Raw genomic sequence first — 14,245 nt, forward strand, 5'->3', positions numbered from 1 at the left:
GTTGTAAAAGCCCCGAACACTATATCCCAAGAGGAAATTTATAAACACCTTCAAATCCAGAATACATGATGTCTAACTTTCAGTCAAGTGCAATGACCCAGGCTCCCTCCATCAGTGTGAGCAGTCAAGAGCAGACTGTTCTGACAGAAATGTTTTTAGAGGCCAAAGTGTGTTTTCTTATATTACATTTTATGAGGTGGTTTTCTCTCTATATAGGTCCAGTTCATAACACAGACAAATTGGTTCATGTACAAAAGCAATGCAGTCTAAGATGTTTCCAGAGTGTGCTGCGTTGTCAGTCTGACGATGCTTTTCCATCTCTTTACTCAGTCCCCAAATTAGTTTCTTCAGACTTCTTGATTTTTCAAGGATGATCTTCTCAGCGAAGCTGTATTCTGTAGGAAAGTCCCAATGAACAACATAACAAGCAGGGTATCTGAGATTCCAAAATGAAGATTAGAGCCACTCAAATAGAATTTTCTGTCAAAACACATTTCTAATAAGATAAATCAAATGTATCCATTCCGTGTCAAAATAAGAACTGAAGACAGTTTTGTCTACTCTTATAAATGGCTTAATAAGGTTCAGAAACAATCATACATTCAGGAAGCTGAAAGGAGTTAAGAATGAATTATCTGGGAATCAACAATTTTCCTGAAAACGTGTTATAAATTTCACAGTCACAAAGTAACAGAATCCCAAGTTCCCAGTTGCTGTGTTAATTTGAAGTACACATTTTACACCATTAATGTGACATCCTAACACACGAGGAGAAAGCCACACTTCGGTAGAAAACCTTTAAAATAATTGGGAGTTCTTAAAAGAAATATGCTTCTTTTAAAAACAAAACATTAATATTCAACTTCCTATGGAATAAATGCCCCTACAGGAGCAGGAAGCAGGTACTCGCTCGGAGGCTGTGCCACACCTTCATGCCTCAGGCTCCGTTTTTACCACTGTACTTGTGGGGCAGCGCTTTGTGGACAAGGTTTGCTCCATTTTATTACAAAGCTCCGGACTTGGGGCTTCAGTTCAATGTGTAAGGCAGTAAGTGTCCTTCAAGATTTGAAGCTCCCTTCAAAGGTGACAGAGAACCCCTGACAGAGAGTGACAATAAAGTCAGAGCAAGGCCAGAAGAAAAATGAAGACGATCTTTTAGATCAGGGCTTCCTGACCTGACAACCAAGGGCAGTCCCTCTAGCCTCAGAAATTGCAGTCTTGTTGGAGAAAGGATCCATAGTTACCTTCGCATTTTCAAAAGGGGGTTGAGAAGTACCAAAATACAAAGAACCACTCATTGTTCTAGGCTCACCTTCTCTGTGGGTCCCTACGTACTTACTGTACCCAAATTTATGAAGATCTGTGTTCCTCCCTGGGGTAAACGGAGTCAGATTTCTAAACTTTCACAGTGATGTGCCAGTTTATGGAGAACGGTGACCCAAGAAGGTACACATTTTCCCACCAAAATTGTTACAGTACAACTAAGGACAACATTAAATGTAAGGTTTTACTTAGAAGTTTCTAGACAGCTTCCATCAAATACTGATTATATTCATGCCATCAATTCTCTATTATGCTCCATATTCTACATTACTTTCTAAAGTTACATGATAGGGACAAAAGATCCATTTTTTATTGTATCTTCTCTAAGAATGAAGATACTTATCTTGAATTATGTTCATCTTTGAGCTGCATACCCATTTATAACACACTAAAATAAAAACCAAACTCATTGTTAGGAAATACATTAATATTTCCCCAGATCACCTGTCACTAGCCTTAAAATACTACCGCCCCGCTAGTGTGAACTACCCAACTGATTATCAGAATGCCTGCTGTCCAGGGATTTTATAAACTGCCTCCTCATCTCCAGGAACTTCATTTCCTTCCCTTATGACACTTGGGTTAGCTGTGTAAGAGTTGATCCCCCACCCCCACTAGCATTTTTTATTCTTGGGCTCTTACATTTTTCCCTCTCTTGGGTCTCTTTCCTTTGTACTCAAAGTGTTCAGAATCTAAGAAGGTTTTTAAAATATTCATTCCAGTAGAGACCAAGTTTTTTCCTGCCTGTCTAATTCCTTCTGGGTATATCAAATGCTGAGGCCCAGTCAATACTGTGGCTAGAATTGGCTAAGAGGAAACACCTCTATTGACAAAAGTATCACAGAAGGAGAGTTTTTAAAAAGCCAATTGTAATGGGAAAGCAGCAAACAGGCAACACACATTGAAATTAAAATGTAACTTGATTTTTAAAAATCTAATGTTTTCATTGTGTCATCTATTAAATACAGATCAGTCAAATCCTCTTAAAATAAAGCAAACCAAAGGGGTGTGTGTGGGGGGGGGTGCTACAGTGTATCTTATTTAGCTTCTAGAAGCCTTCCAGTAGAAACATTATGAAAACTTTGGTGGTACACAAACTTCCACATTATTGGATAATCTACCAACGATAAAACTTGCAATAAGCAAATACATGAACATTCTACTGAGCTACCACTCAGTCTTTATAGCCCTGAATTCTCCTCAGCCTTTCCCTATGATCCTTTTTCAAGCTGTTCTAAACACAGTCTTAAAAAGCAATCCTTCCCCAGTTTTGGTCAAAGGGATAGGAAGGCTGTTGTCTTTGACTATCAAAATAACTGCCCCATGATGCTCCTCAAACCTCTTCATCCGAGCAGACAACCACGGACTCACCCAAGCACTGACTCTCCTGTCAGATAACAAGTTCTCCAGCTCTCCCTCTGGACAAGCACACCCTAGTTCACTCACATTCTGGGTCTATGCGAAAGTGAGCCTATGGTTTTAAAATAGTGCGTTCAGGTACTTGGAATAGAGCTAACTTTCAAATTTTTAAGGGAAAGTATTCCTTCTTGGAGATTCAGGTTTTGTTTTTTCTCCTTTCCATTTATACTGTCTACCCCTTGGCCATCTTACTTTCCACTAATTCATGCACCCAACAATAGGGAGAGAGGGAGGAGGTGAAACAGAACAGCTCTTTTTCCTCCTCATTAGCACTTCTGTCCTACATAACAATATCCAATTCGAAAATCAGCAGCATCTGGTCACAAGTGTATTTGGATATAATTTACATATTCTAATACAGACCATTCTGAGGTCATTTCCAGGCTGAAATTCTGTAATTACTACCTCTAGGATTGTCACTTGATCTCCTCCTGATCAATAATTACCTCTGATCTAAGTAAGCTACATGGCAAGGTAGATAGAAAGGAAAAGGAGCTGACCAAATTGGCACGGGAGTATTACATAAACTGCCAGGGAAAACATGGGGTCCATAAAAACCCCCAAATCTTCAAATTATTATATAACTGTCTCCAGGGAATGACACTAATACTGATAGATGAGAATTTGAGACATGCATGTCAACTTAGAAACACAAAATTATAATGCCTATTCTTTTATATACTTTTTTATTAAATCTACTGATTCACCTAGTAAGTCATTATATACACAAAACAGTAATTTCCAGAGTTCCTAAATATTTCCAACATATTCAACTTAGGGATCCAAGATTCTGAACATGCCATCACCAAAAAAAATTGCAAACCTAAAAAACAAAAAGGAAAAAAATTAAACAATGTCAAAAGGAAAAACTTTTTTAGAAAAGGTCAATATTTACTTTTATAATTTTCAAAACGACATTTTAAAGTTAATGTTTCTTTCTCATCTTACAGTTATAAGCTCTTAAGTCTAACATTAAAGTTTTGCTTAGAAACAAGGCAGTTTACTTATTAAAAAATATTAAACTATACTCACACATATCACCTATTTAGTATTTACTGGGTCCAAATATCTTCACATTTACAATTTCAGGCTTTAAAGTGGCATTAAGTTCTAGATTTTCTTTTAAAAGCTATCATTATGGTGACAGACATACAGATGCATAAATGCAATTACTGATTCCATTCTTACATAACACATGCCTTTAGAAACCATATTTTTAGCCAATTAATAGTGGTTAAAGTCTCTGTACTTCTATCCCATTAACTTTTAGCACATGAAACAGAAAAGATGACCTTCAACAGTCTTCTAACCTCGACAATGGTCAATTTAGATAGGCTTTATTTGAAAAAAAAATTTGGGGGTAAACATAAGAAACGAGAATTTCAAAAAATAAAAACAATCAGTACTTGTTTCTCATTAAAGCATTAATACACGAAAGTGAACTATATGAACACTTCTATAGGCTTAAAAAAAGATGCTTTTTACATTAGCCTATTTAATTTTTCCATAGAAAAGCAAGAGTTAAAGTTCACATTTCAGAAGAGTAAAACAACACATCAGCAGATATGGAAAACAAAGAAACGACCTGTTGTGTACTGTTTCTCTTTAGGACAAAGCTAGACTGACTTATTTAAGTATAAACTGAGATCACAGACATAAAATCATTACACTCCAGTCAACCTAAATAGTGCCTGGATTTACATGGCATGTGAATAAGTCTACCATCACAGAAAGCCACGTATACAAATAAAAATACATTTTAAAAATTTAAGTCACTCGACGTTGGAGAAAATACTGTTTGTAGAGAAATGAGGGAATGTAGAACTAGAGCAACAACTGAGCCCCTGGAAAAAAACAGGAAAATAAGTGTGACTTTTAAAAATATATTAATGTTGTCAGAGTTCCGTAGAATCTGCCCTCTGTCTCATCCTCTGGAGTGGGATGACAATTTCATTTTCTTGGCATGCCACCAATTAAACAAGTGGGTAATTGAGGCTAAATATAAGTAAATCTGTGATACTGTTTTTGCTATGAACATTGTTACACGTAGTACAAGAAAGATCAAATAACCACTTACTCTGAAAAGATGGCTTAGTATAAAATCTGAACTTCAGCAAAGAACCTACTGGACTTCTATTCCTGGGGGAATTAAGCCTAGTAACTGCTTTTCTAAGCTCTGCTACATCATTATTTTAACAGGACATGGTCCACTGGAATAAACTTAATAAACAGCAGCAGCCCCGAAAAAAGTTTTACTGTAATAAAGACAAACAGTGCTCTTCTCCTCAACTATGAAACAGACTTTGAACTAAGTTACCTGCAATAATTAAAGCAGAGTTAACTGATAACCACTAACATTCTTCATAGGACTTTACATCTTAAAAAGAAAAACAAAAAAGCATCCATAAGACATCAAAATTTTTTGTGACAGCAAAAGAAAGCTGTGACAAGAACCCTTACTTTCTATTCTGAAAAACTTAAGTCTGCAGTCCCTTTTAAGAGCAAACCCTATTCGTTTCAAAGGAAGACAATTATTTCAATCTGCAAATTCCTAATGGCTTAGGTGTTTCCATATAAATATTTTGTCACTAGTTAAGTAGCTCACTAGAGCTCACTAAAACGTTTAAACTCTAAAAGGCTTAATATGTCGATTTACACAACTCTTTACATTTGAACCAGTTTAGTTAGAATATATCAGCATGTTGTTTAATACTTTTTGTTTACAACTTAAGATTTTTTTTTCTTAAGGAGGAAGGAATTGGGATAAGAGAACAGACATGGAAAAACATGAAGGCCTCTCTTTCTCTTAGGTTTTGCCATTACCATTCTGTTTGAAGTGGTTTCAGGACGAGGCGATCGCACACCTTCTAGTCAGAAATCAGATGGCCTCAAAACAACCTCATCTCAGTCTTAGGCCTCATGTCTTTCGCTTAGAGCTAAAAATAAAAATACACGTGAATGAACAAATGATCATGGAATGAAATCTCTAACATGACACTAAAATATATAAAATATCAGAAGCCATTTTTATCACAGAGAAATGAAAATGTACACATTTCTATCCAGAGCATCACAATCCTATTTAGAACGAAAGGCTGCTCTTCTTATCCCATCAGCTGCCGGGCGTAATAGTAACAATGAAAATTTAATACCAAGGCGGTTCTACAAAGCTACACTAGTATTTTATTCATCTCCTGAGATTCTGAAACGTTCCTTTTTTTTATGAAGTTAAATATAAAAATATCATTAATGAAGCTAATGACACTAGATAGCAACTTAGCTCTCTTTATGCAAATAAACCAAGGTAAGCAAAGGAAGTATAATGCTGAACCAGAACAACGGGCTGGCCCTAGAAATATATGTGTCTATGTTTAGAAACTCCGAATTCCAACAGCCACAGTGGTAGTACATGAAAAGTAACTTGTTTCTACAATCAAAATAGGCATTCATTCATTCCACAAGTACTGAATGTTTCTAAGCGCTGAAAGCCAAAGGCTGAACAGGAGAGCCGGGTTCCAGACCTCAGCAAGTGGGATCCTTGCTTTCTGAACTACCATTTCAAGTCTGGGCTATCATGCTAAGGAGACAGAAAATAAGGATTGCTATGTTTCCATGAAAGGGGGGAGGGCAGTATATATTATATGACAAGAGAATGAGACTGCAGGATTTAAAACAAAATCCACTGAGAAGCCTAAATCTTACGCTGAAAGTGACGTCCAGCCATTATTTGGTCTCTGTAGTGTGAAGCTTATATTTCCAAAATCCTCATTAATCCTGCAAATTAATTCTCCTCCATTTGGAGAGCACTGGTAGTTTCAATCCCAAATATAAATGTCTCACACTATTTCGCAAGGTTAAACCAGCCAAGTACCTTCAAAAATCACTTAATATAAGAGTCCTTCATTCAACTGAAGCTGTAATTTAAAATTCAGAAGTTCTGCTGCCAAAGTTGCACTTCAAGAATCGGTCCTAACTACAGTGTAATGAAGACAAATAGCTTATGAGATTTTTTTTTACACCATATACTTCCATTATATAGAATTACTAAATTATCACTAGAGTCTATACTAACAACATTACTGTTTAATGCTTTGCATTTCTCTGCTGGATCTATGTATACCAATGAAAGCCTTTCATTTTGTGGGAACATGGTACATTACCAAAAAACATCAAAATGAATCTTAAATTTAAGCTTGATGTTCACCTTAAATCAAGAGTAGTAAACACATTTCCTGGGTTTGCTTATCTTCTGTAATTTTTCATGTGAAGTCCAACTACATTTAATATCTAGACAAATGTAACAGAATTAAATGGTCTGACTGAAGTTAATAGATTTCAGAGCCATTCTTTAAAGTAATAACTTGTAATTTACACTTAAATATTTAGAATAAAGAAGAAAAGAATTGTTTTGAGCTTTACCTAGGTTTTAGGTTATGGTTTGCATCAAGTGAAAATACCCTTTTTTAAATCAATAAGCTCTTGGAAGTTCATTTCCCACTGATGTTCATAAAATGATTCTAACAGTCTTACATTTTGATACATTCAAATTTTAATCAAGGAAAACTGAATGCTGGTCTTATTTATATATAAGCGGTCACTCCTCCTTCCTTTACCACATATGTCATAGGTCCCTGCTCCTTTCAGTTTCAGTAAATTTCAGAGAAAACATAACTGATAGATACACTTTTTCTACTTGATGCCTTGAACATTCACTTATCTGTAAATCCCAAATGTGTCCCACAGCAACACAGAGAACCTGTCCTTTCACGCACATCATCTCTCAACTCATGTTTGCTCCCATTCTTTGGCAAAAACGAAAAGTAACAAGAGGTTTCATCTGCCTCTCCAAAACTTGGATCTTTCCCTTAAGTAACTTTTATCTTCATTCCTTTTTGCTTCAATCATAGTCTGTTTTGTTTTACAAGTTACAGTCCTACCGTTTCCCTGAACCAATGCACCCAGGCAGGAGAAATGCAACAACACATACTGTGTGCCACTATGCTTTTAACAAGCTTCACTACTCCCACTCTGATCAAGGACTTCAATGATAAGTAATGAGATTTTATGACTCAGAAGACATGTCTTATAGCTTACTAAGTACTTATACTCAGTCTTAAGTTAGACTAATCATAAAACTCCACTTGTCACATAGGAATGTCACAGTGAGGTCTCTCCTTCAATAAGATCAATAAATTCCAGTACATTAGTTATAAATGTCAACAAATCACAGAATCAAATTTCTATAAAAATGTCTATTATTTTAAGAACATCCAATTTTTAAAATACATTGTCATGAAAATAATTTCCTTAGTTTAGACTGTTTGTTTTTTAACAAAAAGGGTTATTACATGATACACTAGGAGTGAACCTGCAACCTGATTATTATGGTCTCTCCTTAGTTTACTTTGATTCTAGTACTTTTACATATTCTAAGATCTCCCTTCTGACACATACACATCTCATCTCCTAATCTAAGCAAAAACCATACGCATGCTATGCTTTTTTTCTTCTGATCATAAGCTATTCCTTGTACTGTTTAGTTGTAGGAGCAGCCTTAATTTACATGGGAATCCTGTAATAAATATTACATGCACAGCTTTCCCAACGCATCTCCATACTGTTTTACCTAAATGGTACTGTAAACACAAAATATTTATCAGAAAACCTCAAATCTCAAATGTAAGGATTCTATGAAAAGAAGAGAGAGTGCTCAAAAAATGGTGTTTAGACCACAGCTAGCCATTCGGAAAACTTAAGGCTGGCTCTCTCCCTACCTTCATTCCTTAAACCAAAATAAATTCCAGATATACCACATTTAAAGGGACTATAAAAATACTTAAAGAAAATATGGATGAAATGTTTAAATTAATTTTGAAGTACAGGAAGCTCTTTATGACATAAAACCTAGCAGCCAAAAAACAACCAACCAAACAAAACAAATCCACAACTGATTTTTAAAAAAGTAAAAACCAAATCAAACAAACAAACAAAAAAAAACAAGTGTAAGCAAAAAATGAACAATAAGCCAAGGAAAATATTTGCAACAAAAATTTAATATGCAGGGGCACCTGGGTGGCTCAGTCGTTAAGCGTCTGCCTTCGGCTCAGGTCATGATCCCAGGACCCTGGGATCGAGCCCCACATCAGGCTCCCTGCTCTGTCAGAAGCCTGCTTCTCCCTCTCCCACTCCCCCTGCTTGTGTTCCCTCTCTCGCTGTGTCTCTCTCTGTCAAATAAGTAAATAAAATCTTAAAAAAAAATTTAATATGCACAGAGTTTTTAAAATTGTTAAGAAAAAGATAGCCACTGAAAAATGGACGATGATTACAGACAATTCACTGGGAAATAAAACTAACCTGCAAATGTAAGAAAATATCTTTAAACTCACTCAAATGTACGAAATGCAAATCAAAATGAGATGCTAACAATGGGTAATGATTAAATTCAAGAGTGTGGGAAATAGGGCACTCAAATATACCACTGGGAGAGGTGTAAGCTGGTATTAAATTTTTGAAGAACAATGATACTATCTACTAAAATTTAAAAACCCACATGCTTTTGACCCAGAAATTTGACTTCTAGGGTTAGATCCTTCAGATTGCTTTTCACAGGTAAGCAAAAATATCTGTACAGGGACTATTTATATATAAAAAATGAAAGAAAAAAATCTGGAAAACAATCCCAGTGTCTGTCCAGTATCCTAATGTCCAAAGGAAGCTGGTTAAAGAAGTTATTTTATCTCAGACAGCTGTGGAAAGGTGTCCTAGATATACTATTAAGTGCATAAATGACATTGTTGAATAGACATATGCCATTCTTTTCAAAAACAGCATTTTGTTTCCAAAAATAGTATTTTTTCAAAGGAATGCCAACACAGGTGAGTAAGAAAGGAAGAAATGAAGGGCACCTGGGTGGCTCAGTCGGTTAAGCGGCCAACCAGCCAACTCTTGATTTCGGCTCAGGTCATGATCTCAGGGTCCTGGGATGGAGCACACCGCACTGTGGCCTACAGAGGACACTTTCACTCCTACTCCTAAACATGAGGGGCAGGTTACAAGGTTGAGTTTACCTTCATGGACTTAATGGGCTATCCAATAGCCCCCCCTGTGCCACGAAGTTAGTCATCGATTGTTTACCCTATCTTCCGTCCTACAGAGATAGTGGCAATCTAGTAAAACTGTGCTACTGTTACCGATTTCTTCAGTGATCTGACTCCAAATCCAACTCCTTCACAACGACAATCTTGCTGTTTTATGTGACATCCACTTTACAGACAGAATACATGAAACTGGTCAGGATTCCTGGTAAAACTTCACTAAAGAAAACCAGTCTCTCAGGTAGAGAACAAAGCAAAATGTGCTAAAAATAGTATTTGTCCATTTAAAAAATGGTCTTACCTCTGCAATTACTCTTGTATTTACCCCAAATCACTAACCAGAGACAGAATTCCTCAATTTTTCAGCATAAGTCATAATTACTCCGGCATGACCAGATTTTGGCGCTTGCAGGAACCTTCCACCTCCAAAAGGGACATACAGATCTACAGATCTATGACAGTGCATTGTTTGACTGTGAACCACAGAAGTTACTGGTATGTACACGATTTTAAACATTTTCTTTCTTCTTCCTTCCCCCCCACCACGCCGAGAGAGAGAGAGAGAGAGAGAGAGAGAGAGAGAGAGAGAGAGAGAGAATCAAAGGCAGGCTCCACGCCCAGCACAGAGCCTGACGAGGGGCTTTATTTCATGACCCTGAGATCATGACCCGAGCCGAAATCAAGAGTCAGACACTTAACCAACTAAGCTACCCAGGTGCTCCAAACATTTTCCATTAGCATTTTTCTTTAGCTATCAAGTCACTATAATTGAAAGTGTTGTGGCACTTATGAGTAGATTAATTCATATATCTAATTTTACTTGAGCCCTCAGTAATAGATTATTTCTAAACAGTTTCTCCTATCTAAGGGTAAACAGGGATCTTCTTTTTAAGGTTGACCTTTTTTATCACATAACTCCTGTGGAGCCTTAATCCATTTACATCTTCAGTTTCTCCTGGTAATAGCTCCTTTCCTTTTGCCTATAGACACATTCAGATCTCCTGATCCTAGACCAATCCACAATCCATTTCCTTGAATACATGACTCATCTCAGCTGATATCCTTCCTCTCTTTCTTTACTGCTGAATTGCCAAATTTGAAGAGTGATCTAGAGTTGGTTCATGCATTTAAAAATATTTCCTGAAAAGTGAATCACAGGGTCTAGGGATACAAACTGATATGGCGCCTCCCTCGGGGAGCTTATAGTTCCATTACACAGATAATCAGGTATCTAAGGGGCTCAAGATGTTATCATGAAGGAATAACACTTGAGGCTATGATAGAGCATCAACAGGGGACTTAATTTAGATTGGGCTGCCACTCTGCACAACCTCAGCACGTGCTCTTCTCTTCCTGGGCTGGGTGTTCTGGGATGTGCAGCTTGTGTGGTCTTATACGGCAGCCTGGTGGGGTCTCCTGGAGGAAGTGGCGTTCAAGCTGATATCTAAAGGCTGAACAGGAATTGGCTAGGCAAAGAGTAAGAGAAGTAGCATTCCAGGTAGAGGGAATTACCTATCCTCAGACAGGAAAGAATATGGTGACCTGGAGGATCAGAAAGAAGGGCAATGTGGGCAGAGACCATGGAAGAAGGGCAAACAGGTATGAGCCAGATCAACCAGTCTCAAATAGCACACTGAGGATTTGGGGCTTTAACCCAAGTGCAGTGGGAACTGCGTTTACCACCCTTAACCATCTCGCTCTTTGCAGCATCATTTCTACTCATACTATTCTCTAAACAGCCAGCCATAACACTTCTACCACACAGAATCTCCGTTCTCAGCAAGTGACTACATGTATACCCCAGACATACTGCGGGTTTGGTTCCAGACTAGTGCAATAAAGCAAGTCAAATGACTTTTTTGGTTTCCGTGTGTATAAAAGTTATGTTTACTCTGGGCTGTAGTCTACTAAGTGTGTGATAGCATTATGTCTAAAAAGGCAATGTATATTGTACCTTAATTTAAAAACACTTTATTGCTAAGAAGTTCTAACCATCCTTTGAACTTTCAGGGAGTCATAATCACTGCTCACGGATCATCGTAATAAATATAATAACATTGCAAAAGTTCGAAGTATTAAGAGAATTATCAAAATGTGACACAGAAACACGAAGTGAGCAAATGCTGTTGGAAAAATGGCACCCAAAGACTTGCTTGATGCAAGGGCTGCCACAAGCTTTCAATTGGTTTAAAAAAAAAAAAAAGGCAGTATAAAATATCAAGTAAAAAGCATGATAAAACAAGGAAGGCCTGTATTCAGCATCTGAAATGGCTTCTATCCTGAGCTTGAAAACAAGCTGTCATTGACTCTTCTAACTTCTACTTCTCTCAGTATTCAGCTTGACGTTTTATACAGAGTAGGTGTTCAAAACCTGCACAAAGACAAATTAGTCTTGGAAGAAAACAGATTGATGAAAAGTTAATCACAACAGTGTAAGAATGCAATCATATTTAATAAGATCCTCTATTAAAAGCACATTTGAAACTTAACTTAGGGACTTGCCTTATTTTCTCCTGTATTGATAAAATATTTATGAAATCCAGAAATTTCTTTAAATAAATGCACAATTACAATTTGATTAGTCCACGAACACAATGCTTAGATGGCACCACCATTCTCTGCGCTCAGCACAGGGTATATGGCAGGCGTCTAGTTCTTCCATACTAGAATTATAAAAACTAGACAGCTGACATCCAGGTAAAATGTACATTCCACTGAAAAGTATGACTACTCTGTTACAAAGAATACAAGCCAATGACATCTCACATTAAACTAGCCATCAAATCCTGCAAGTTATTGTATGTATGCTTTACATACAGACTATTCATTCTGAAACTACTGAATATGTTGAAACTACTGAATATGCTATTTCTTCCATTTTTGATAATCTTAGCAAATGTTAAAAGTCAATGGCCACCACACTTACAGATTTTAGCAGGAAATTACCATACTTATGTTCTCTTAAATGAAGATAAGTACCAACTATTTTCACCTTACTCTGGTAGGCAGGGCAAGATGTCAAATTTGCTGGGTTCAACATTTAATGGCTCTACCCACATTCCATTAGAACTATTGGTACAGACTTAGAAAGAAATCTAAGATTTGTTTATTTAAAAAATATATATACTTCCTCTAACATGAGCTGTAGGTATTTCAGCTCTCTGCAGATCCTTTATGTTTACAGAATGATCTGCGTCGTGCCCAGAATCAGGCCATCACAGAATTAAGCTTAATTAGATATTTTCCATACAAAGCAAATAAAAATGTACTTTCATTATTCTTATATTAAAGTCCCCTACATTATGTGTCTTTAAAACCAAGAGTAAAAACTCTAGAAAGTTCAAATGTTATTGAAAAAATTCTCACCTGCTTCATCCTTTGTTTTAAAATGGCTTAAAGACCAGATTTCGTACATTTTGAAATTTAATGTGTATACACGTCCGAATGTTTCTGCTTTCTGATGTCTAGTTTTCACAGCAGCAGATTAGAATGTTTATAGGCCTTTGATGTCTCAGTCGTGCTAACAGGACCATGTTGTCTAGAAGAGATGATCAAACTAATAATTTGAAACCTCTAATAACTGGGCGGCACACTCTGACCGTGACAGGAAAAAGGGTCCGTGTTTGGAACTGAAATGGAAATTGAAAATTGCGCCAGTGTTGCAAAACAGAATCATGCTATCTTAATGTAAAAATGTCTACGATAAATTCATGCTCTATGAAGTACAGACCATGATATTTTTAATATTAACTTGACAGTGCTGAATAATCGTGTCATGTGCCGGTAGCTCCCGACCATACAGGCAACAAGTACAGCCCTATCTGGGCTCATGAGAAGAAAGGACATAGTAATTAAGAATACTGAAGCACAGTTAAAACTGTTAGTATCTTCCTGGTCTCGGTCAGTAACTGTGCTATAAAAGGCAGGCAATGAGAGGGACTCACAGACTTGAACTGCCTACATGACCTCTTACCGTCTCAAGTTCCACCCCTTTTCAGCATCCTTTCTGTGAAAAGCAACATCATCCTTCCAGTCAGAAAGCTTCAGAATTTGTTCGGTTCCTCACTAGCCACACCCCGCTCTCTCCACCGGAAATGCTCACTAGTGATGGAGGGTTATAGCAGCCACTAGAAGCCCCTGGTGGAATAACTTTAGTCTTCTAAACTGAAATGACAAATAATCTTTTAAAAATGTGTTTATTATGGAAAACTTCCAATATATACAAAAGTAAAGAGACTAGTGCAATGAACCCTCAACTCCGTTTCAACAGCTCAACTATCAACATCCTGCCTTTTCGTTTTATCAGATATCTCCACCCACTCCTCACTTCCCAGCTAGTGAGGATTATTAGTTTCCCTTTTTTTCCGGAGGTAAAATTTACAATTAAGCTTTTTTTTTTTTTTTAAACC

General features: G+C 36.9%; 1 protein-coding gene and 1 long non-coding RNA gene across 3 annotated transcripts in view; both read right to left on the reverse strand.

Annotated features, from left to right (window-relative positions):
- Positions 1 to 14,245, reverse strand: part of XKR6 (XK related 6) — a 308,257-nt gene that overhangs the window by 214,588 nt on the left and 79,424 nt on the right. The window lies entirely within an intron of this gene.
- Positions 171 to 8,714, reverse strand: LOC118022138. The gene is made up of 2 exons (XR_004682381.1): positions 5,566 to 8,714; positions 171 to 3,565 (listed from the first exon to the last, which is right to left on the reverse strand). It is a non-coding gene; the product is annotated as an uncharacterized LOC118022138 (long non-coding RNA).

The sequence above is a fragment of the Mirounga leonina genome, unplaced genomic scaffold (assembly GCF_011800145.1).
Source record: "Mirounga leonina isolate KUSES-001 unplaced genomic scaffold, KU_Mleo_1.0 Mir_176, whole genome shotgun sequence".
In the NCBI taxonomy this organism is placed as follows: domain Eukaryota; kingdom Metazoa; phylum Chordata; class Mammalia; order Carnivora; family Phocidae; genus Mirounga; species Mirounga leonina.